This window comes from Centrocercus urophasianus, unplaced genomic scaffold (assembly GCF_019232065.1).
Source record: "Centrocercus urophasianus isolate 14NV4802_14NV808 unplaced genomic scaffold, USGS_Curo_1.0 seq_2, whole genome shotgun sequence".
NCBI classification, from domain to species: domain Eukaryota; kingdom Metazoa; phylum Chordata; class Aves; order Galliformes; family Phasianidae; genus Centrocercus; species Centrocercus urophasianus.
The window spans coordinates 16724268-16748410 of record NW_024884755.1 but is presented as its reverse complement, the minus strand read 5'-3'; the positions used below and the strand labels follow the sequence as shown (position 1 = coordinate 16748410).

Genomic DNA, 24143 nt, shown 5'->3' with positions numbered 1-24143 from the left:
GCCATGAGCTATGCCTGAACATGTTGATAACTTTTCCAACGTGGAATTCATTTTTTATAACAGGATACACGTGGAAGTTCATGTTTCAGTGGTGGACAGAAGTGGCTCTTTTCTTCTTCAAAAAGATTTGTGACCTCTTCTCCAGGCTACTGTAACATGATTTATTTGGGTCTCCTTTCACCGGCCACGGCATTACCAGAGAGCACTCTGGCTTTCAGCTGCGAGTTAACGAGGGCTGTGCTCCATGACCAGCTCTGAGAGCTGCCAGAATGGCTGCAGGGCTTCAGGCTGCGGCGGGGCCATTGGAACTTGGCTGCTGGGCTGGGCAGCGGGGGGCATGCACTGCTGCCCACTGGGTAATGCTCCACAGTGCAGGGCGAGGGCGCTTTGTACCAAAGTGCACAGAGGAATTGCTGGAAAACAGGACAGCTGATGGACAGCTGGAAACAAGATGGGAAAGAACAGGGAGCCTGGGGAGCAGAGGAGCAAGCAGAACTGAAGCAAGAATGTAGCAAATGAGAATAAAACTGCACCAAATCTTGTAAAAAAGTTTTTGGTTTACTTTGAGATGGAGTGGTGAGAATACGCTTTGCTCCCGTGCTGCTCCCATCATCGTTGCTCCAGGAAGCCACCACGTGGCCCAGTGCTGGAGACGTGAAGCAGGCTCACCCAGCTACCCTGCCCCATCCCAAGGATCCCAGGTACACACAGTGAGGCACCTTTTGTGCACAGCTGTTGATTGCACAAAGGAAGAAGTTTCCGAGGCCTTTGCTGTGCAAATCCCTGAAGTGATCACAAAGCAGCACGCTCCACATTTCCATGCTTATTTCCAACACAGAACGTGACCTATGTGGGTTTTATCTCAATCTATTTTCTTATTCGAGCACTTATTAAAATAACCAATTTAAATGTCACAGCGGTTCCAGACACATGCAGCAGCTGGAAGATGTTCAGCAAGAACTCGGAGAAGTCCTCATGCAACCCCACGTATTGGACACATCTCCAACACCGCGCACGCAGAGAAGCTGTGAGCCCTTCATTCTGAGCCCTTCAGCTTCCCAGGGCAGAGCCGTTCGTCCCTGCTGCCACCCAGACCTGGATCGGTGCCCGACATCAGCACAGTTCCTCAGGGTGATGCTGAAGCCAAGGGCCTGCAGTTCAGAGGGAAGAATTCTACCCAATAAACCTTTCTGACATGCAATAAAATAACACATTTATTTACTTGCTTGAACCCACCAATGTGCTGTTCATTTCAGTGATTGATAGAATTGGGTTATAATAAGCATACTTTATTATTGAAAAATTTAATTTAAGGTTTAAACATAAAACAAATGGTATTTTGAAATCTATTTTAATGAAGACTATCAAAACCATTCCATTGCCATAAGGGAAAAATTCTGTCTCCATATCTGTTATGTATATATGCATGAAATCTTCAGCCTACAACTCTGAGTCGCCTGTCCTTCTATCAATCCATCATTCTGAAAATAGAATACAGAAAGCCTTATTTTTTCACTTAATTTTCATTAAATTCTTGAGGGAATTAAAATAACACAATAATGGGCAAATTCTGCCACTACAAATCCAAATGACAGCAATGAATCTACTTATGGGCAGAATTTGGCCAAAACTCCAGCTAGGATTGCCAAAAACAGAGCAGATACCAATAAAAGAGTACTTAGAGTTCAAGTATGTCAGGCAGGTAAATAATATACTGTGAGTTCATACAGGAAAAGGAGCGCCTTCAACCCATCGCACAGAGCAGCAGGCTGCCAGCAGCACCCGATGCCATCCTCCTGCCAACAGCCCCAAGAGGTTCTCCTTGTAGAGGAGACACGGGACGGCTGGTGGGCCTCAAGAAGGTCCAACAGCAAAACATCCTGTACTCAGAGGGCAGTGAGGCACTGGCACAGGATGCCGGAGAACTGCTGGTCCCAACTGTCGGCTGGGGCCCTAGGCAGCCTGATCTCATGGTTGGCATTGCCTACGGCACGGGGGTGGGAGCTCGACGATCGCTAAGGTAGCTTCCAATCTCAGCCGTTCTGTGATAGAATGTCCGGCCCAGCGCTCACCGCTGCGTTCTTTGGAATACAAACTCTTCCTGCTACACAATTAAGGAGCAGCCCTCTCTCAGGAGCGGGCCCAGCCGTACCACCGCGCTGTACACCGGGTTACTGGCCCGTTGCTGAGGGCCAGGTGCATTTGGGCAGTGCCCAGCGTACACTCGGAAAGAATGTGCGGGAGGATGCACAGAGAAGAGCACTTGATGCAGCTTCCCCTGGCGCTTCCCAGAGACCTGCCAGCAGGCAGTGCGGACATCGCTTCCCCATCTCTAAAAGGTGACACAACGAGACCCGGCTCCAGGAGGGCCCTGCTGTGGGCACATGGCCCTGCAGTCCTGTCCTGGGCAGTGACCCCAGCACAAGGTGAAGCCTCTCCGCCCTGCACTGCCGGGGCTGCCCGCTCCCCTCTGCCTCCTTGTTCTCAGATGTTTGGTGACGGGTGATACCTTTTTTACCTTGAATTCATTTAAAAAAAATAATTTGGGTCTGCCTGCTCGTTATAATTCCGTGTGTCAGCCAGGCGGTAGCCATGCGCTGAAGTTCAGGGGGTGGGAATAATAGAACTGCATTAAGGATGCCGGGAATGCTCTCATTCACATTTTCCTTAAATTTTTTAAATCACCTCAAACCATGGCAGAACACCGAAAGCGGAAGGTGCTGCCGGATTCCTGCCTGATAATTTTTAAGTGATTGTCTGAATTCTAATTGGAAGCGCTCGGCACTCGGTACACCAACAGAGTCGTGGCTCGGCGGGTCAGACCTGCAGCGCATTCTGCCTTTTTGCGGAAAGGAAATTTATCTTTTGAAATGACTTATTCTTCCCCTGGATGTTCCTTTGATGCAGGTCTATTGTTTCAGTGTAAAGAAAACGTATTCCTTTAACAGGTTTATGCCTTCAATGGAATTTGTGTAAGTAGGTTCCACTGCACAAACACAAAAAGCCCTAATACATGCAGGCTGGGTCTACATCACGCCGTCAGATGTCAAGTTTGATGGCTGATGGTACTTACACAGATTTACACAACAAAAAGTACATTAAAAGGACGTTAAGATTGTGAGTCAAAGTCACAAAAGCATGGAAATTCACATTTCAGGATTTAAACATCCAATATTGACATGGAATGCTGAATATTAAAATGGTGTCCCATTAGAGTTAAGGTACTGAATAATTTTTAATCTAGACTATTAATTTCCTGAAATTTGTTGTTCTCTCTGCCTCTTATGGCTTTCACGCTTTTAATTAAGTTTTTGTTGTGTGTATGTCCTTGTCTTGTAATTTCAGAGTTGCTCCTTCTGCGTCGAGTATAATTACATAATATATGCTGCATGTGTGATAGCTTAATTAGAAATGTTAACCGCTATATGTATTGAAATCATAAAAAGCTTCATGAAACTTTAAGAGTAAATGTTTCTACATATTTACTGAGGCTTACAAATGGTTGTTTCCAGTATTATTCTCTAATAAAAACAATTACACCCAACATCAGCTCAACTCGGAGTCAAATTATGAATAATAACGATAATTAGTACTTACAGAATGCTTATCACCACGGTGTTACCGTTCCCAGATGGAACAGACAGATTTGGGGTTAGGTAACGTGCACAAGGGCTCGCTTCTAGGCAGCGGAAAGGGGGGGAAGCCCCGCTCAGAACGGCGCGCTCCAAGCAGGCTCAGGCAGCAATATTAAACTGCTCGCTTTGATCGTTTGACCCCCCTCCCCCATGTGTCTGGCATTATTCTTACAAAACCCTGCAAGGATCCAAACCTTTCAGGCGCTGAATTGCTCTTAGGAGATGGTGGGCACTAAAATAAACGGGAATGGAAGGTGCTTAGGAACACGCGCGGCCAGAACGACGTCAAGTTAAAAATAATACAGTAAATTGTGTTTTGAAAATTTTTTGTAACATGAAAAAAAAATGATTCCCAAGTTTACATCTCTGTGCCAGTCCTCACCCCGGCATGAATTCTGCTCAGCGATTTTATAAGCCCTCGGAGCAGAAGCATGCAGCAGAACAGCAGCGTGCTGTAACTGCAACCAGCAGCCTCACAGCCCTGCGATGGCAGCAGAAATGTGCAAGAGAAGCCAGTGGATAAAAGCCCCAACGTGATGACTGCTTGCTGTGCTCAAAGGGGCTGGAATAGCTCACGAGGAGAGGAGCACCCAGAGAATGGCGCAGCGCAGTGAGATAAAGCAGGAACCACCGCCTGGAGTACAATTTACGTTTGCTAATTCCATTTCTATCTCACAGAAGGAGGCTCCATCTTACACAGCGGCGCAGCCATTTTGAGCTCACCAGGAGCAAACGAGGCAGCACAGAGCACCTTCCTCCAGTAAACCATGATGCTGACTCGGATGCTCAGTATTGGCCAGTAGATAATTATGGCCAACATCAATTAAAAGAGGCGTTTTCTTAATATCTCACAACCACTCTGCAATGCCTGGACCAAAGGCATTGCCGCCCTCCAAGAGTGCCCCCAGGCCAACATGTTGGTGTGCGAGCACTATGAGCAGCTCTGGGAGGAGTTTCTGTGGGGCTCCTCGTAGCCATGAGCTGACATCCCCCACACCTCTCTGGTCATTTCTCAAATATTGTCTTTGCAGGCTAGAAGATGTTGATTAATACTTAAAAATAAGTTTTCTAAGGTGTGTTACATATAATCACAGAGGCATTCAGGTTGGAAAAGACCCCTGCAATCCCCAAGTCCAACCCCAACCCATCCCACCATACCCACTGACCATGTCCTTCAGTGCCCTCGAACACCCCCACAGACAGTGACCCCACCACATCCCAGGGCAGTCCATGCCAATACCTGACCAGTCTTTCTGAGAAGAAAGTGTTCCTAATATTGGAGGGCACTTTATTCCTTCCAGGTGTCCCTCCCTGTCTTATTTATGGTCTCACTTTTCTCCTCCACGTGAGAAATCCTTGCTAGCTTTTAGCCAGCTGTAAGAGATCGGTAAGAAGCATTTGTAAAGGGAAAAAAAAAAAAAAAAGTGAGTCTTTTTTCTGACCATCCTTTGCCAACCATATTAGGGGGAGCGTTTCCTGGCTTGGAACAGCTTTGCAGCACCTCGCAGCTGACCTGTGAGCAGTACGCCGTGCGTTGTTACACAGACAGCCAAAATACGGTCATGTCTGATAAACCTGCACTGCTGCCTGAGCCTTTCCATCAGGAACCTTCCCATAAGGGAAAAAAGAAAAAAAGAAAAAAACAAGGCAGAAGAATGTGAATCTCTGTTCCCAGGGGCTTTGGGAGAATCGCAGCAGAAAGCCCAGAACCAGCAGATCCCTCATCATCCCCGTGCTGGGGGTGTCGGGGCGGTGCTCCACGGGGTCCCCCCACATGGCACCGCGCAGCTGCTGCAGCGCTCCCATCCCTCCAGCTGTGTGCAGCTGCCTCGTGTCGAGCTGCCGGCACTGGGTGCAGCCCCCAGAAGCACAAGGCCCCGCAAAAGTTGCTTGAAAGAAAAAGACCCTCTGCCCTGCCTGCCTAACGGCAGCTTATTCCTTTCCTTACACTGTCAACCATTGTTACTGATTGTTAATAGCATTAATATTTCCATCACTTAATTTATTTTATTAATCCCATTCAGGTTTACCATTACAGCATATGAACTGTAAATAGCAATAACAATGCCATCAAGGTTAATATCGCCGATGCTGAAGGGTATTATGCAAAGCGCCGCGCTGCAGACCCGCGAGCTGGGGGGGTTAAACAAAGGTCTTGTGCAGATTTACAGAGCGGCGCTATCTGGGGAAGAGGTGAAGATTTAATACCAGGAGCCTCCTTTAAATTTCCCATAATGTCCCTTTCTATCCCCCGACTGTAAAAATATCGCCAGAGAACGTTCTTAAGGAACGGCGTTTTTATCTTAAATTATTAAAAGTCTAATGGTGGCTCCAGCTCCCTCCTAACAGCACAGGCACTGCAAACAGGCAATTTGTCAGCGCTCAGAGCACAGCACAGGGGTGGGGGGAAGTCACACAAAGGAGGAGGTAATGGTCTGTCCGGGGCGAGCAGAGTCCCCTCTGGTCCCAGTGGCACAGAGCACAGCCACCTCCCGCAGAAACCGAGGCTGAAAGTTTTCCAGCAAGAAAAAGGTCAAAATACCTCCATGTAAAAGTGGCACCAGCACTGGTGGATCCCAATGGGGAAGTGAGGGGATGTGGCACTGTGGTGGGCTGGGATGGCACGGGTGCCTGTCTTGCAAATATCACTGGGGAATAAGGCGGGGGGGGAAGAAATCAGAATGAAAGTGGAAATCCTACAGAAACGCAGGGAGAATGCAGGAGGCCCTCATACAGAGGGCACTGAAAGCAGCACTTTGGGGAATTCTGCAGTAAGGCTCCATTTGCACCTCGGGGATGGATTTCTTAAGGCTACGGCCTGCGTCAGCTTCCTACGCCTGGACAGGGTGATTTAGCATTCACACCACTTTATTTGGGAGAAATCTGTAAAAGAGTTGGAGCTGTAAAATACCTTTCTGCTCATTTTTCATTGCTGCAGCGGCTGTTAAAGCACCGCTCACAGGGAGAAGGCTTCGTCCTGCGGTGGGAAGCGGCCCGCTGGCACGGCCCTCCTTCCTTTGTTACATCTGCCTCGCCTTCCTCCAGGAATTAAATTAGATATACAGGGGAAAAAAAAGAGAGGAGAGGGGGGAGAGGGAGGGCAAGAGCGGGAGGGAGAGAGGGAGGAAAAAAACGGTGCAGGCAGGCAGGAATATATTTCCTATGTCTGGGTAAGGGGAAGGATCCGAGGTAATTGCTTGCTTTTCTCATTGTTCTCAGCTGCCAAGCCGAGATTCATAGAGTGTCTGCAAAGATCGCTCTCTTTTTTCTTCTCCTTCTAATTCTTCACTCCCCCCCTCCTCACCACCAGACCCCCAGCCCCGATCCCTCCCTTCCCGGTGCTTATTCCACCCCAGGAAAAAAAAAGGAAAAAAAAAAAAGTAATTTGTCTGCTTTATTTATGATGCAATGAAGGTATGCTGAACGCATCGGGATAACCTGACACTGGTCAAACTATCTGTCAGCAGAGAAGAACTGCCTTCATACTCCAGCGAGTGCATAATTTAACCATTGCTCCTCCGCGGGGCAGCGCGGGGCCATCCATTCATGGCAGCGCTTCTGTCACCGCGCTGCGCACAATAAAAATCCGTTCTGTTGCACCCAGGCAAAAACTGGAATTTGACATGTTTTCAATCAAGCCTTTATCTTCTCATTTTCGCCAGTCATATACAGATTGTCTGCATGTAATAAAACTTCTGCTTGGAAAAATATAAAATGATTTGAGATATTCATAGGAAAGCCGGGTCCCAAAACAAGATGGAACGCACAAATCTGCCAGCAATGAAACCAATTCGGGATGGATTTAGGACCCTGAGAGACGCAGACAATTGGAGGAAGCAGCAGTGCTGTGGGTCGGGTAATCCTGCACCGCTCCGGGAAACGCAGCCCATGGAGCGCGGGGAGACCTGGAGGAGGAGGGAGTGGGAAAACTGCAGCAGAAATATTGGCCGTGCAAACCACAGATTGAAAGAAAATAATAACATTAACCACAGCGGGGCTTAAAAACAATAACAGATAAACAATCTATTGGAGCCCCGCTGAAACAGGATGGAGCAAACAGGGAAGGCAGCAGTGGTTACACTCCCCCATTTTACAACAGCCACGACACTGCGGTGCCCGTTGCCACATCCACCAGGCCCTGCAGCCCCCACAGCCCCGCTGGCTGCTCCAGACCCAGATCTGGGACCAACCGAGTTTGAACAACTCAATTTTTTCTTTTGCCATCAAAAACAATGGTGAGGATTAGGCCCTGAGCCACAAGCTCCTGCGCCATGAAGCCCCGCCGGGCAGGATTTCCTGAATATGGTGGATTTGAGCACACTGAAAATATTCCAATGGTTAATAGATGACAGAACAAAATATGGAAAAAAAGATTTTGACATATAATGCACTGCATGCAATAGGGATCAGAAAAGGAACTCCAGGAAATAAGGAGCTTGATGAATAGGTTCTGCCTATGATCCTGTTTCTTTCTGATGCACACCAGCGTTTGCCTTTGCAATGTAAGGAAGCAGAAAGAGATTTTATGAATGGGAACAGCTACAGCACGGGGACTGCAGGCAGTGCGGGGCGGCCAGGCTGTGCCCTGCACCCAGGGACGGCAGCCCAGAGCCCCAGTTCAGCCTGCTGGGCCCATCTGCATTGGAATGGGCATTCAGAATTGATCGCCGTTTTTCATTTTATGATTATTTAGAAGTCAGCCCTTGCAGTCACGTTGTATACTCTCTCATGACTAAAATGCATGTTAAGATAAGAACAATGTATTTGGCAGAACAGAAAAACAAAGATATACATTGCATACGAGGAATCCATTTATGAAAGAACAGATCCTGCAGCAGATCTATCTAACGAGACACAGCGCTGTTTTGCCGTGGTTCCGGGAATCCCACTGCTGCACAGACAGATGAGTGTGCACGCATTTGTTACACCAAAATTGCTCTCCAGAAAGCAGTACAGTTGGAAACAACCCCCTTTGCTTTCCTGCTCACCTCTATTTCTTCCCTACACAACAAAGAAACAACACAAAATTGCAATTTGCCCACATCTCTTGTTAATCCACAACCACTTCAAAACATGACACCACAGATATGGACAAATTCAGCAAGCTTTAATGTTACTGTAAAATTGCAACTCAAAATTAGTTAAAACAATTTAAATTTGTTATGTAAAAGCCACAATGAGACTGAACAGTTCTGAGTCCGCTTTTAACTTGAGCCGAATTCTTAAGGCTGCCAAAAACCTGCAAACAGACAGTAATACCTGAGACACTCATGTTGATTTAAAGCAGAAGCCCTAACACCACCATCACAGTTCTGGGCAGGTTGTTGCATCTCCTCAAACCCAGAGTGAAAGCCAGCCCAAATAAAACTGCAGGCCTTCCCTGCGAGCAGTGCAACACCAGTGAGTGCTGCTGATGGCAGAGTGCTGTGGCTGCCGTTGTGGCTGTGCACAAGGCCGACCCCAGAGCGCTCTGGCTGCAGCCGTGGCCCCACCTGGCCCAGCCCCAGAGCGCTGCCCACATTAAAACAAAGCAGAGTGTCCCAGATGTGCTGTCACCATAACCCTCCCATCCCTCCTCATCACGGAGTGAAGGCACCTTGCGCTGATGTAAGGGGATTGGCTGCAAATCATTTTACTTTAATAAGTGACATACAGCAAATGGAAACCTGCTCTACAGAATAAAAGAATTTCTGTTCCCATTTTGAAATGCTTGGGTTTTAAAAGAAAATGAGAACGCATTCTCAAAGAAAAAATAAATGAAAAGAGAGAATAGAGCAAATAGCAAAGGGAAACTTGAAGATCAGCGTCACAGCCCTCATTAGCGACGGAGAACGGCTTAAGTCGCCGTTCCGGCAGCACCCCGGGAGGTGACCGCGTGCGCGGCGTCGGCGTCGCCAAACCCAACGGCACAACGAGGACGGACTGCACCGCGGGACGCTTTCAGCCTTCGATGCCCTACGGATGGGGAAAGGCGCACGGTGACCCCGCGGCGGCTCCGACGCGGTTCCGACGCGGCCGCGGGCCGCTCCCCCGGGGACACCGCGGCACCCCGGGACCCCCCGCCCCGCCCGTGCCGCCCCCTCCCCCTTTCCCTCCCCCTCCCGCCGGGTCCAGCAGGGCGCAGCGCGGCGGCGGTCCGTGGTGAGCGAGCGCCCCCTGCGGGCAGCGCTCCGCGGCGCTGACCCCGGGCACGGCCTGACCCCCGGCGCGGCGCCCGGCACGCTCGGCCTTGAGATGACGCACCGAGCAGCGGGGGGCGAGGAAGCGCGGGGCGTTTTTTTCCTACGTTACCGATAAATTACTCTCCCCGTTAATGGCCCGTGAGGGGAGCCTGAAAAATTTGGTATGGGATTCTCAAAAACGTGCAGGAGGCGGCTGGGGGGAGCGGGTGCCCACAGATGCCCCCAGAAATACCTATCCCAAGTCCAACAGAAGGCGCGGCCAGCCCTTGTGCCCAAACTGAACCCAGAGCACATCCAGGATCTGAAGTATTAAACGACCAGGGAAAAAATGCAACAAAGGGCAACTTCAGATTACGTGCAAGCACGGCGGAGGATTCCCAAACACCTCCCAGCAAAACAGCCACGAGAGCGTGACCGAATAACAACCCTGAATGTCACCGCCCCAACCAACAATGGAAGCATGAGCAGCCCCTGATCGCCCTGCAGAGCTCCAACGGCTCCGCACTCCTCACTGAGCTGCACGCTGCTGCCAGCACAGCACACACACTCACACTCACCCCTTTCCCCACTCTCCCAGGGCCTGGGAGGATCTTTCTTCTAGGTTTTTTTTCCCTTTTCCCAGAAGGGAAAGTGTTTGTATTACAGGGTATGAAAGCAGTCCAACATGCAAGCATATTTAATTTGGAAAATGTGTGCCTAAATGCCACTTGTTATGGGATTAGTTAACAGCTGCACGGCTGCTACTGTGGAAAGAATTTTTTCCAGAAGTTAAAAAAAAAAAAAAAAAAAAAGGAAAAGAAAAAGAAGGATTTAACTGAGAATTGATATGCACCATGTCCCAACTTTCCCTGAGCATTTCCAAGTGACATCCAGCTCTCAGCTCTCTATGGGGCTGTCCTCACTTCACTGTCAGCTGAAGCTCTCTGCACTTCCATAACTCCTCTTGAGTTGGTCGGCATAGAGCAGGAGCCGTCAGCACTGGAAGGCAACAACCAGCTGCCAAGCATGCAACAGGCAGCACAGCACTGCACAGCACTGCACAGCACTGCACTGCACAGCACTGCACTGCACAGCACTGCACAGCACTGCACAGCACAGCACTGCACAGCACAGCCCTGCCATTGTGAACAGCCCCGGTGTTCCACGGTATGCCAACAGCACGGCACAGATACACTCTAGATGAGTCATTAAAAACACCACCCTGTCCTGAGTGCCCTACCGTGTCCCCCAGTGATAAGTGCTATTTGTGAAGGAGAATCTCACTGTTCACAAATCAGGCAATGAGGCACACCCACAAGTCTTCCATGTCTGTTCGTACAGCCACAACCTCCCTACACAACAGCTGAGACGTTTCCATGCAGGTGCCAAGCAGCAGTGCCAGGGCTGCAGCACGCCTCCTCCAGCCCGAAGTGCCTCCCATCGACATCACACCCTGGGTCCTCCCAAGAGCAGCCCCTCTCCTCCTGGCCAGGAGACCCAAGACAGCAGGCTGCCCTAAGCCTTTGGGATTGAGCCCAAAGCCAGGCTGTCAAGATGGGGCCCAGCGCAGGAGCGACTCTGGAGTGAGCGGTCCCAGGGCCACCCTGGAGAAGCCTCCACCAGCTGTGGTTGGGGGAGGCCCAGCAGGAAGCTCCGGGCATTCGGATTTTTGGCCCAGCATGGTTCTAGTCCTGCTGCAGCTGCCCTGGTTCCATGACAAACATGGTGACGAAGGACAGTGCCACCTAACGCTGCGGGTATTCCCATGATGTGTATATCAGCAATGAGACAGAGACAGCCATACCATATGGCAGAAAATCTCTCTGTGGCTGTTCCTTTTGGATACCGTACACTGATTGCTTTCGTGTCATACGCACAAATATGATCATGCTGTGCTGACAGATACTCTGCAATTACAGGGACAAAGATGGACGCTGTGCAGAGGTTTTCTGCAGGAAATGATACCCTGCAATGGAGTGGGGGGTCATTAGGAGCGAGCTCCTCCAAGCCCCATTCCTGCTGCACCACTCTGCCACCCACAGCAACATCCCCTGTCCGAGCCCTGCTCTCCCTTCCTCACAGGCCCAAAGGACCCCGTGGTGTCACTGCAGAGCCCACACATGGGGAGGGGACCACATTGTCATGCACATCCCCTGCAAGGATCCCCAGCACCAGAAGTCATGTACAGCTGTGCCAACACTTCAGGTGGGGAGCAATGTGCAGAAGCAAACTGCAACCCCCTTAAATGTCTTAAAAGGGTCTGAGGTGGGTGTGCTCAATTTTTCTCAACGCTACAACAGAATGCTCCCTTTCCAGCATTCTCTGCTAAAATTGACCAAAGAAAAACACTGTTTCCAAAGCGCGAGCACTGAATCTCCAGCACGGTGTGAGGAAGCCTTTTTACATTTGCAGACATTTAAAATCAGGGCCACTTTAAGAGAAACACATTACATGTATGCTCTGTCAGCTCAGAAATGAGAGGCATTTACCCTTGAGACAATAAAAAGGATCTGTTAAACCATGCCAGGAGGAGCACGGAGTTCCCAGTGCCAACCTCCAGTCTGGCAGACGCTGCCGGACGCCCCCTGCACGGCTCACACAGCGCTCACAGGGCACAGTTATTTCCACACCTGAATCTGACATTAAAACTAAAGTCGCATTAAATAAATAAATTCTTCACAACAAATTCAAAAGTTTGTGCTTAAAAAAATTGTGTTGGTGCTTAAAAAATTGTGTATGGATTGTATTTGTGCCAATATTCTTATTAAATGGTGAAACTCACGCATACATTTAAGAAAAGCCCCCCGGGCTGAGCCACAGCTGTGTCCCAAAGCAGCACTGAGCTCATCACTGTGCACGGCACTGCAAAGGGGTGAGGAGGCAACAGGGACTGCAGGGAAAGGGCATGCAGGGCACAGCATGGGGGGGCTCAGGGGGGACGGGGTCACCTCCCCTCCTGCCTGCACAAAGCAAACCCCAGCTGCTAACCATGCGGAGTGAGAGCTGTGTGCTGAGATCTGGGGATGTTTAAAATATATCCTCAAACATCTTGCTGAGCGAAGGCAAGGCAAAGCAGAGTCCACCTCATACACCAACCTTCAAGGTAAAATTAATTATTAAATGGTAAAGCCAGGACGCGGAATGATTGCTATCAATATTTTAATACTTTCACTGCTAATTTCATTCTCCCTTCATAATCTGCTTTCTGAAAAGGCAACAGAGCAACCAGAGCATTGGCAACGAGCGCCCAGCCTCCGTGGGGTCAGTGTCTGCAGCAGAGCACAGAAGTTTTGTTACATACATTAACTACATTGCATATTTTATAAGCCCACACCCTGCAGACACTCAGGGTCCAGCAGGGGGGCTCTGAGCACTGGCGGAGCTGTGGGTGTCCCTGTTCATTGCCACGAGTGGGGCCAGGTGGCCTTTAGAGGTCTCTTCCAATGCAAACCATTCCGTGCTTCTATAATTCTCTTTGCTCGGTGCAGCCTGAGCAAGCCAAAAGGTTGGGCACCCATAAACTCTAAGGCTGAAAAGCGCCTGCATTTGGGGTTTGGCTTCCAGCAACACGGCAGGCAACGTCACCCCCCCGAGGCAGCACGAAGCACAGCAGGGGCTCTGCTTTGCACCAACGCCAAAACTTGGACGCGCACCTCCCTGAGCATCCGCACAGCCAAGCACAGATGCACACCTGGGAGCAGCTGAGCGCTGCGGGGCCGAACCCACACGGAGCGGGCACCGGGCATCCCCACTGCCAGGCAAGGAATAGCGCTGCCACTGTATTTACTCATTATTAGTCTAATGAGGCTGTTTCCCGGGAGTTTAATTACCATAATAGAGACAATTCCTTTCTTAACCCTCTTTACAGCTTGGAACAGAAAAAGCCCGTGAAAGGGCAGCGAGGAACACGAGCGCCGGCCGGGAGGTGTCGTGTTGGAAGCTGCTGGAGCACAAAGGCAGCGGGGCCACGGCACGGGCTGCCAGCCCTGCGCCACCGCCCGGGGCAGTGCGGGACGGGCTGCGGGGCGGGACGGGCTGCGGGAGCGCGGGGCATTCGCGGCCCTTTGAAACCCAACTCCTCGTCATTTTCCATTTACTGTTTACTAATGGAACCAGATATGGCAACGGATTTCATTCTTTCTTACTTCCCCCCCCCCCCCCTCCCCCCCCACGCCGATTGTGCATTTTTTTAGACTTAAATCAACATATTTGCCATTCCATATTCAGCAAGAAATCAGAAAATTAAATGCTTTTCTTTTTTTCCTGGTATTGCTAAGAAATGTTTCCACAGCGTTGCCACAACATACGCAGGGATTCACTGTGCAGCTTTACGGGTCTCCTGCCCCACAAAGACAAACCAGATGGCATTAAGGCAGCTCTGCTCGGCAGTGCCAGCCCGCACCAACATCTCGCAGCAGGTCAGCTCCCCCTTGCAGGCAGGGATCCCTGCACTACAGGGCAGAGAGCAACACAAGCCTCCCTCGCACGTGGATGAAAACATAAACAAAAGTCGCTCTTCAAAACAGCGTTCTGGGATAGTGACAGATTTCTGAGGGCAGTGCCGGGTTGGCTGTGTGATCCCAGCAGGGCTGTGGGTCCAGACCCAGAGATCTGCTGTGTGGCATTGCGGAAATGAGAATCGTTAAAAGGTGGAGGCAAAGGGACAGCAAGGATGAAAAGCAGCAGATCTGAAAGGAGAAAAGAGGCAGTCAATGGAGGAAACAGCACAGAGCTGGACCGAGCAAACCAGAAGTCTCTCTTAGCCTGCTTCATTCATCCTTAGGTTCCACAGACAACATACTACGAAACCAATTTCTACAAAGGGGACCTATAGGAAAGAGCAGAACGGCCTTGAGCAGGGGCCCAGGTTCCAAAACAACACAAGTCCGTGCCTGGTTGTCCTCTAATCCACCACCTCACGACCAACCCTTATCCCAGCGCCAATACCTGCGCACTGCCCGGCCCCGAGCCGGAGACGTCCCAGTGCCGCCGGCGACACTCGGGCACACGGTGGCGCGCCAAGGGAAGCGCGGGGCTCTGCGGTGCCCCACGGTGCGGAACGAACTCAACACCTCCCCTGCAGGGCTCGGCACCCGGCAGCCCGAGGACTGCGCCGGCTGAGCACGTGCCGACAGAACTCCCGCAGCCCTCAGCAAACCCAGCCATAAAATAAAAGCCGGTAACACGCAGCACGCCTGGCTCCACGTGCGCTCTCCTCCCTCGGTAACGGCTCCCGAGCGCACAGACCGGACTGCCCCGAGCGGAGCGCTCCGCGACCCCGCACCGCCCGCACAGCGCCAGGGGGCAGCCGCGTCCCGCAGCGAGGGGCGGAGCGGGGCGGCACGGAGCAGCAGAGCGGAGCTGCCCGCATCGCTGCCCGCGGGCGCTTGGAGCTGGGGCTCGCGAGTGTTTATCGATTGCCTTGGCGGGGAAACGTTGTTTGGTCTGGGGCTCGGTTGGGCTTTTTTCACTTTTTCATTCAGCCGCAGAGCTGCATAAGAAAGATGCGTTCAGTCCATATGTAACGCTTCAGAAAATGAAAGGCGGCACAAACGGGGCAGGTGTCAGCAGAGGGAAGGTCTCACGCTCTCCCTGTAAATTTTACCTACTTCTCTCGCACCATCAATATTAGGAAGAAAGTAAAAGAACTTTTTAAAGCCCAGCCTCCCCCAGACCCTCGCATGGCGCCCAGCAGCAATGCCACATTCCCACAGAGCGGCGGCCCTCGGTCAGGGGACGCTCCTTTGCCACCAAGCGGACACAGCAGCGGTCGCAAAGCAACATCTAGAAAGTCACAGCCCAAGTGCAGCCTCGAGCTGAACAGCACGCTGCGTGCCGAGCTTTCCAAAGCTATCTCCGAGGTAAACAACCTAAAACTGGCCTCCAAGCTGCCGTGTGCCTGCTTGGCTCCACGGGCACTCTGCCTTCATCCCAGTTCCTCATCCCCTGCCCTCACCACGGGCACGGCCCTGCTGGTCCCTGCACGCTCTTTGCCCTTCTCCTGCCCTCTGCGGGGCCACCAAACCCACCCCCACCGCCTCAGGGCAGCACCACCACATCGCACAGAGGGGGAAAGGGGACTCGATCATTGAGTCCGATTTTAAAAAGGGGAAAAAACACACAAAAACAAGAAGGAGGAAACTGACAAAGAGACTCAATCAAACCAGAAGCGGCAAAGGAGGGAAAACAGGCGGAAGACAGCAGTTGTTTCCTGAACCCTGGCTAAGCAGGGGGATCAAAATGGGGGAGGCACCAAGAGAGGAGCAGGGATGAAAGGGAGCGGCGGTGAGAAACAGAAGGGTACGTGAGTCTGAAAACGGCGAGAAAGAACAAGGAGAGAAGGGGAGAATGGAAACCTCTGATATCAGCAGGAAATGTTGTGATTCTGAAGATGAAACAACTCGCGGGGAAAGAAATGGGGAAAAAATCCCCGTGTGTACTGCACACAGTGAACCCGAGCAGCGGCGGCCGGACGGCAGGGATGGCACAGTGCCCTGTGAAGGATTCGCTGCGGGAAATGACACCCCTTCATCGCACCACGCTGTTCAAAGACTGCTCCTGCTGCAGCTGCAGACGTGGCTTAAAAACCCGAGGCGGAGGCCCACTCCCCCACGGGCAGACGATATATTCTGCGGCCGCAATATTATTGCCATAAAGGGAATAGGAGAGATGGGGCACGAGGGATACTTAAAACTTCCAAACTCATTTGAGACAAATAACTGGGGACACGCTAGGAGTTTAAGAAAAGAAACACGACGGCCTTCTTACTTATCTCTGAAATGATGACAGCAGTGTTTATCGTGCGCATTTCCACTGTCCCCTGGCAGGCTGTGGGCTGCATTCCTTTGGCCCGCCGCCAGCGCATTAGGAAGAAACGCCGGGGAGAGGGAAGGAATACATTTACCAGAAAAAAGCTGCATTCCTTCCAACCTTTCTGCAGCTTCTTAAAAAAATACAAAAAGCCTCCTTCAAACTGCTCAGTGCCATACCAATTTCCTGTGTAGACCTGAATATTAGTGTATGTTTTTCTGTGTCTCCTAAGTTTCCCAAGTTACCTAATGCACGCTCAGCATGGAGCATTTTTAAATGAGTTAGTCTTTATTGAATTATGATTTCCAGCAGTCACTAATAACAAAATTCAAATTGCTCCAGCAGACGAGGATTTTGAGAATGCTGAGAAGAAACTGAGTTTTTAAGAGAATCTCGAAGAGCCACCCACTGCTTGTGTATAGTAACCGTGAGCCTCTTGATGGAATACTTCAAATAGTTAATTAGATTTACTCAAAAAAAGAAAAAAAAAAGAAGAAAAAACCCTCAGTCATTAAGAGTTACCACTCTGGGAGACACTTGATAAAGGACTGTTATTGCTGTACCTACGGCTTAGTCAAAAGTGAAGCTAAAAAAAAAAAAAACTTCTTTTTTTTTTTAATATAGTTTCAGGTTTTCCTCACACTGGCCCTGCAGTCGGTGTGATGCAATTAGCAACACATCCAAAGGGGAAGAGGGAACTTTGATTCCATTAGGACTTTTTTTTTTTTTTTTTTTTTTTTTTTTAACCTCAGGAATTCCTCCAGGCTGCTAAAAAGGTGTTTTTTCAAGCAAGGAATAATAGGGACACTTAGAGACCATGCGCAGTCACCATCCGCGAGGCTGAGAACCACAGATCACCTGCAAACTGAATTTGTTCTATTTTGTTAACCATTTATTTTGTCTTTACTGGCTGTTCAAAGGGAAGTGCGATAATCCCACTGTTCCTCACTTGCTCAGCAGGGAGTTTAATCTAATAAAGCTATTACAGCAGAATGGATTAAAGCAACGTGAAGCATTAGTAATTTGAGGAGCAGTTAAAGAATGTTAACGCTGAGACACTGCGCGTATTCTCCTAAAAACATTATCGCAGAGATGAAAGTAGGGCTTCTACTCAACGTGTCATTTTTCAGGCTCAGAATTTAATTCTTTCAGTCTCCTCAACCAGATGTTTATAGTGCAGAGCAAGATGCTGCCCATTACTTCAGAACTGCTGAAACCACAGGCCGACCGGCGCGGGCAGGCGTCGCCTTAGCCCAACTTTTGATTAATCCCTCTCTTATAACAATGTCTTTGTTAGGAGACACGTGTGACCAGACCGTCCGACGGGGCAGGCAGAGCCCTGTGCTGGGCTGGGCCGGCCGTGGCATGGACCTGACGGGCAGCAGCCAGCCCACAGCAGGTGTCAGGACTGATGATCTTTAAGGTCCCTTCCAGCCAAAGCCCTTCTATGATTCTGTGATCTGCTGCTCTATCACAGCAGATCTGTATTCCTGATCTGTATCTACATTCCTGACCAGCACGGCCAGAGGATGTCAGTCCCAAGGGTCTGTGTGGGATTGCCCCAGAGACCCGCAGTGGGACTCGGCCGTGGCTCATGGGAAGGATTGGGCCCACGTGCCTCATCTCAGACTGGAAACTGCTGCCCCGAGGGCACAGGGCACATCTGGGGAGACCTCACAACGTGGCCGCACCAGGACACAGGGCAGCCTGAAGCAATGGAATCCCCAGCACAGACACCGGCACTGCATCAACCAGCACTCATTCAGCACTCACAATTCCCCTTCTGATTTTCTTCACCAGACTTCCTGTAAAATAAATATTTAACCCAGCTACACAGCAGCACAAGTAACGGCACTGGCAGCGGGAATTTTTTCTAGGAACTTTTGGGGAAACACAAGAACTGGACCTGAAGCAAGAAAATAGCTGGCAGCTTAAATACAGAAGAAAGAAAAAAAAAAAAAAAAAAAAAAATCTATTGCCTGTCCATAATGCAAGTTCCTCCACTTAATTTGGTCACTGGTTAATTTGTTTCTTTGTTTAATATGATAGAAACCCCAGGGATCAAATCATTCACATTGAAATTATATTAGTACTTTATTTTTGTCATTTCTGATTGCTCTGAGCAAGCACTACAGGATAGTTTGATCACTGGATACAGAAAGTTACCATTTAATTAATATGAAAGGTGCCTAAATTTTGAATAATATTGAAGAAAAAAGCCTTAGGATGTGGCAGGAGACTCACATATATTATTAACTCCTACTGCTGCATTGACTGTCAGCTTTTAGGGGGCACTTTGAGACGTCAGCTTCAATCTGCAAAGCCTTACATTGTTCAGAGCATTGGTCAGAAACGCCCATTTCTCACCAGGCACAGCCACGATGGAGATGCTCTGTGTGTCACCAGGGATGCTGTGTGACAGGGCTGCCAGAGGCTTTGTGCCCACTGGGATGGCACCACTCTTCGCAGGCATGGTCTTGGCTTCAAGGGCCAATCATCAATGTCAATTAAACAGTAAGTTTAAATCAGATCATTCCACGAAGGTGTATTGATAGTCCGAGAATCATAGAATCATTCAGCTTGGAGAAGACCTCTACAACCTCTAAGCCCCACCCAAAACCATCCCACCATGCCCACAGCCACGTCCCTCAGTGTCACAGCCCTGCAGTTCTGGGACACCCCCAGGGACGGTGACCCCACCACCACCACGCAGCCTGTGCCGCTGCCTGACCACTCTCCGGGAGGAGAAATTGTTCCTAATATGCAACCTGGTACAACATGAGGCCATCACCCCTCATCCTATCAGTTACCTGGGAAGAGAGACCAACCCACCTCACCGCAACTTCCCACAGCCCTGGGGCAGCACGGCCACCCTCGTACACAACACCACTGCCAGAGCTCCCTGCCCCGCTCCCAGCAGCGGGGGTTCCATGCAACACTGAGCCCAGGCTGCCCTCATCACAAGAGGAGTGATGCTGTGCTGTACAGTTGGTACAAGAGACAAAAGCGTGAGGGTAATTAGCACGAGAGGATAGCGAGGAGAGCAAGCAAACTGGGGCAACTGGCAACAGGATTGGAAATGAAAAAAAAAAACGATGTTAATAAGTAAAAATAAATCCACTTTAGAGGCAAAAAGTTAAAGCACTGTGGATTGACAGTATTCTAAACAAATAAAACTGGAAAGCAAAGCACGCTGTCGGACTGTCCTGCAGCATGCACAAAAGCAGAGGCTAAAAACAGCGTGTTTTTCTAATTAATTTAATAGGTTTAGAAAAGGTATTAATCTTCGCACCCTAGGATTCATGCCAGCCTCTAACCATCTGAGAGCAAAAGATGCACATCTGAGAAAGAGATCGTGCCGCACCAGCGCTCCCCCCGGACCAAGAGCAGCCGGCTCCAGGCCAAGCGCGTGCCCTGCCGAGTGCGGAGCCGAGCAGCCCTGGGGACGAGGCCAGCAGGCACCGCCTTCTCCCGCGGCACAGGCAGGTCCTCACTGAGACTCTGTGCATTTGCTGCGAGCAGGAGCAGCCCTGGCACCGCAAGGCAGCCTGCTGTGCCTCAGCAGGAAGGCACGTTATTTGTGATCCCAGGGCTCTGCCTCGGGAGGGTTGTCGCAGTGGGGTCCCAGCCAAGGGCTGCTTCTGCTCTGCTGCTCGTGCTGCTGGATCTTCACGACGCCCCACAGAGCAGTGCACTCGCGGTGGCACCGTCCCTGAGCTCCTGGCGTGGGCGCTTAATCCTCGGTGCAGCAGCACAAGGAAAGTACCCAGGTATTTCAAACGAACCTGCAAAGTATTTTTACCTAACCCAGATGCCTTTCATTTTGCCATCCACTATCTGTGAATGCCTCGTACCATCTGTGCGTTTCTACCTGCTTCCATCATCCTTCATGGCTTACAGGCATTGTTTACTTAGCACGTGCCCTCTGCAGCTTGCACACACACAAAACAAAAACCAACCGAACAGCCTGCTCTGACAGCAAACAGAATTTGATTCTATCTGTCCATTTTATTTTTTTTCTTTTGTTTTGTGATATATTCACAGCAGTGATATGTTTGGCTTCCTTGTATGAATGGTTCCTTTCATTAAAAACATTAATTATTTCAACTTCAACGCCTACTGAGGCTTTCAAAGTCTAAAATGCCGTGAGCTATGAGGGACAAAAAATAAGGATACTGTTAAAAACATATATTATAAACGGTTCCTTAAACCCTGGTGTGGGATCCTTTTATCATCCCCTGTGCCGAGGTTAGCAGGTTATTAACCTGCACCCCGGGGGAGATGGGATGCACATCAATTATATCAATTGAATAGACAAATGAAAATCAAATTAAAAATTTAACACACGCAACCATAATTACAGCACAGCGCTTCCAACAGGAATTCCATCTGAGGAATGAAATGTAGAAATGCTTTCTCAATTTTAGCTGAAATCCACAGCAACAGGAGAAAGTACCCAGAGGTTGGTGACCTGATGGCACAGGAGGTTTCGGGGCGGCCCGTTCCCAGCGGTGTGACACCGTGCCACAGCCTGCCAGCAGCCCTGCACCTCCGAGCGGCGCATTCCCAGCACAGAACCAAGGCTCCCCCTGCTCCCCTTGCTGTGCAGAGCTCACAGTGAGAACCGCGACTGGGTTTGCACTGACTTGCAGAACATTAAGAGTTGCAAAGCCCTAAGCACCTGCCCCATTGCTGCCTGCAACATCCGTGAGGGAGAGCAGCATCTCCTGAATTTCATCTGCCACACAGCAAGTCTCAAGATCACCATTACAACCTGAGACAAGGAAACCTACGCTTAGATTTTAAACTGTACAGTTCTGCTCCTCCGGGTGCCATACCCTGCGTCACCTCTGTGCCTAAGGGAAAAGAGCATTCAGAGGCATCCTTTGGAAGAAGTCTTTCCTATATCTGCCCCCCTCAAGAGTTTCTGATTGCAATTTTAGACTGAGACACAAAAATATTTAGCTCATTTAAGTAATTAAGTGTGTTTATATTGTGTAATAACATGTATAAAAACAGTTGCAACCTGCCTTCCATGCTATTTGCACACCACAGCAGCGTTCCCAGTGAGGTTCCCCAGTGACTGCTAGGCTGGGTCCTCCCCTGCCACAGCAATGGGAGTCAGGCGTGAGAGGTGTGATGGGCACAGACAGGAGACTTCAGTGCCTGCAGGAAAGGGCAGGGAGCAGAGAGCGGGCTGCAAAGAGCAAGGAGAGGACAGCCAGGACCTTAAGAGAGCTGCAGCGATGCAAACAGGTTTGTTCCCTGTTTGCCTGAATAAAAGAATGCAAGAACAGCCCTTTCCCAAAAGGCTTGTGTCCTGAGACTAACAGCAGGCAGCTACAGACAGTTGTAACATCTGTCTTTGAACAAGTGATCCATTTTGAGGTTGCAGAAACCAAAACCTCACCAGAAGCTGCACCAACGAGCACCTCTAGGACTCCCACAGAGGCTCTAGGAGTACAACAGAAATCATGTGGCTCCTGCAGATGCCAATCAGGGCTTTGCCTGACAGGGCAGAACCTCAGCTACGCCTGAGCAGCTCACTGCTCAGCAACACAGCAAGCAAGGCCAAGCATGAGATAGCAAGTCGGGAAGCAACCACGGCACAGGGACGGAAAGGGATTTGGACGGATCTCCTCATTGCCAACAAACATCACGTATGATGTTCTTTTCTTGCATTTGGTTTCAACACTTGTGAGACCAAACACTTGTCCCTTTCACATTTCCACACATCATCATCCACCCGAGCACCACGCAGTTGCTGTTGATGACAGAAAGTATCAGCGTGACCCAAGGGAAAACGTGTGTTTTTAGCACAAAAAAATAGAGCGAGAGAAAAACACGACAGAATCAAAGCCTCCCCTTCCCTGCACAGACATGGCAAAGCCTCTGCCAGCAACGTTCCGTGGTCTGGCAGCAGCAGGACCCACAGCAGTGCCAGCCCACAGGCACGGCGCTGCCTGCACAGCTCAGCACAGGGCCAGCTGCATGGCAATGGCTGCAGTTATCTTAAAGCAAAGTTCGGGAGGAAGCAGAAGGCTCCGCTGCTCCCTGCGGGTTTGCCTGCACCTTTAGCACTTCATCATTTGGAAGCAGAGGACAATTACTCAGAAACAAACACGGAAGGAAAGCAGCACAGCGACAGAGCTGTGCCATTTTAATGCTATTTCTGTCTATATAAAATCTTCTGTAATTTGTTTACGACTCCCAGATTCAACAATAGTGTGCAAATGCAAACCCATTTATGTTAATGTCCCCTCTCTCTCAGATCAGATTCTGAATAAAAATTAGGTAAATACTCTGTTTGAAAATATACAAGATGAGAACTAGTTGGGAGGGAGCAAGAGAACCTCCAAATGCACCATCCTATCAACCACGTTATTTTTTTTTTTTTTACTTAATAACTTAAGTGTACTGTTAGTGAAATTACAACCTGCTTGTGACACAATAAATTTACAACAAAATTCATTCCATAAATTATTCAATTTGCTGACTGCAACTACACTGAGAAATATCACCACGAGCAGATGATTAGCATGTGAAAGGAAAGCCATCTCTAGACTGAAACAATCACTGTCACACCTCCATTTGAAGATGCCTGGTGGAGTTTTGTAAAATTACCATTAAGAATACACATTTAAGGCTTTGTAGTTTCTATAAAAGTGTTAAGTATTTGATTTACATTAGATTCATTTGTTCTTTCTTCAACTGTCTCTTTTTCCTACAAACTATAAACGTTTCAATAAATGCTGGCTCAATCAAGTGTGCATTAAAACAAAAGAATTTAAGCTCAATAAAAGTGATGAATCAGAACTAGAAGTGAACCTTCCCCTCCCTGCCCTCCCCTTGCACACAGTTGCTGCAGCAGGAGGAACAGACAGATTCATAGCAGAGATGTGCAAAAGTGGCATGTCCCACATGGCCACGCACTCATCAAGAGAGAGACCAGGGCCTGAACCATTGGCATGGAGGCTTGAAGCCCACAGGAAAGAGGAATACTTTCTCACCTCGATAAAGAGAGCTGGTGAGGAACGTTCCCATGCAGCACCATATCTTCAACCAGATAAACAGCAGAGCTCTCAACGGACAGAACTTGGCATCTCACAAGTTAACCTGAGCCCATTTCTTCTGACTATCCACTGAATTAAAGTTTCAGCAACTAGATCAGCAGTCTTCCCAACAACGAACAGGAGGATAACACCACCAAATGCAAACAGAGATGCTGAAGCTCCGACAGCACGCACTGCAAGCACGAGCAAAACCAATGGAAATGCTTTCCCAGGCTGCTGAGATAGTTTTCCCAGCATTTGTAGCTCTTTCCGAGCCAAACAACCACTAGCAAGTAACCAGGTTTTAAATATCAGTAGGTGAACCCGCCACAGCTATATATCCCATACACCATTACAGCGTAACACTAACACCAATTCTTCACAGCAACCCCTTAAAAGTATTGCAACATAGTAAGAAAAAGAGTCAATCTTCCCCTACTGCTCTCCTTATATGCTAATTGTCTTTCATCCCAAGATGGGGGAGT

At 49.5% G+C, this 24143-nt stretch overlaps 1 protein-coding gene across 1 annotated transcript in view; it reads right to left on the bottom strand.

Moving 5' to 3' along the window:
• The window catches only part of ZFHX3 (zinc finger homeobox 3), a 504841-nt gene that overhangs the window by 441925 nt on the left and 38773 nt on the right, over nt 1-24143 (bottom strand). The window lies entirely within an intron of this gene.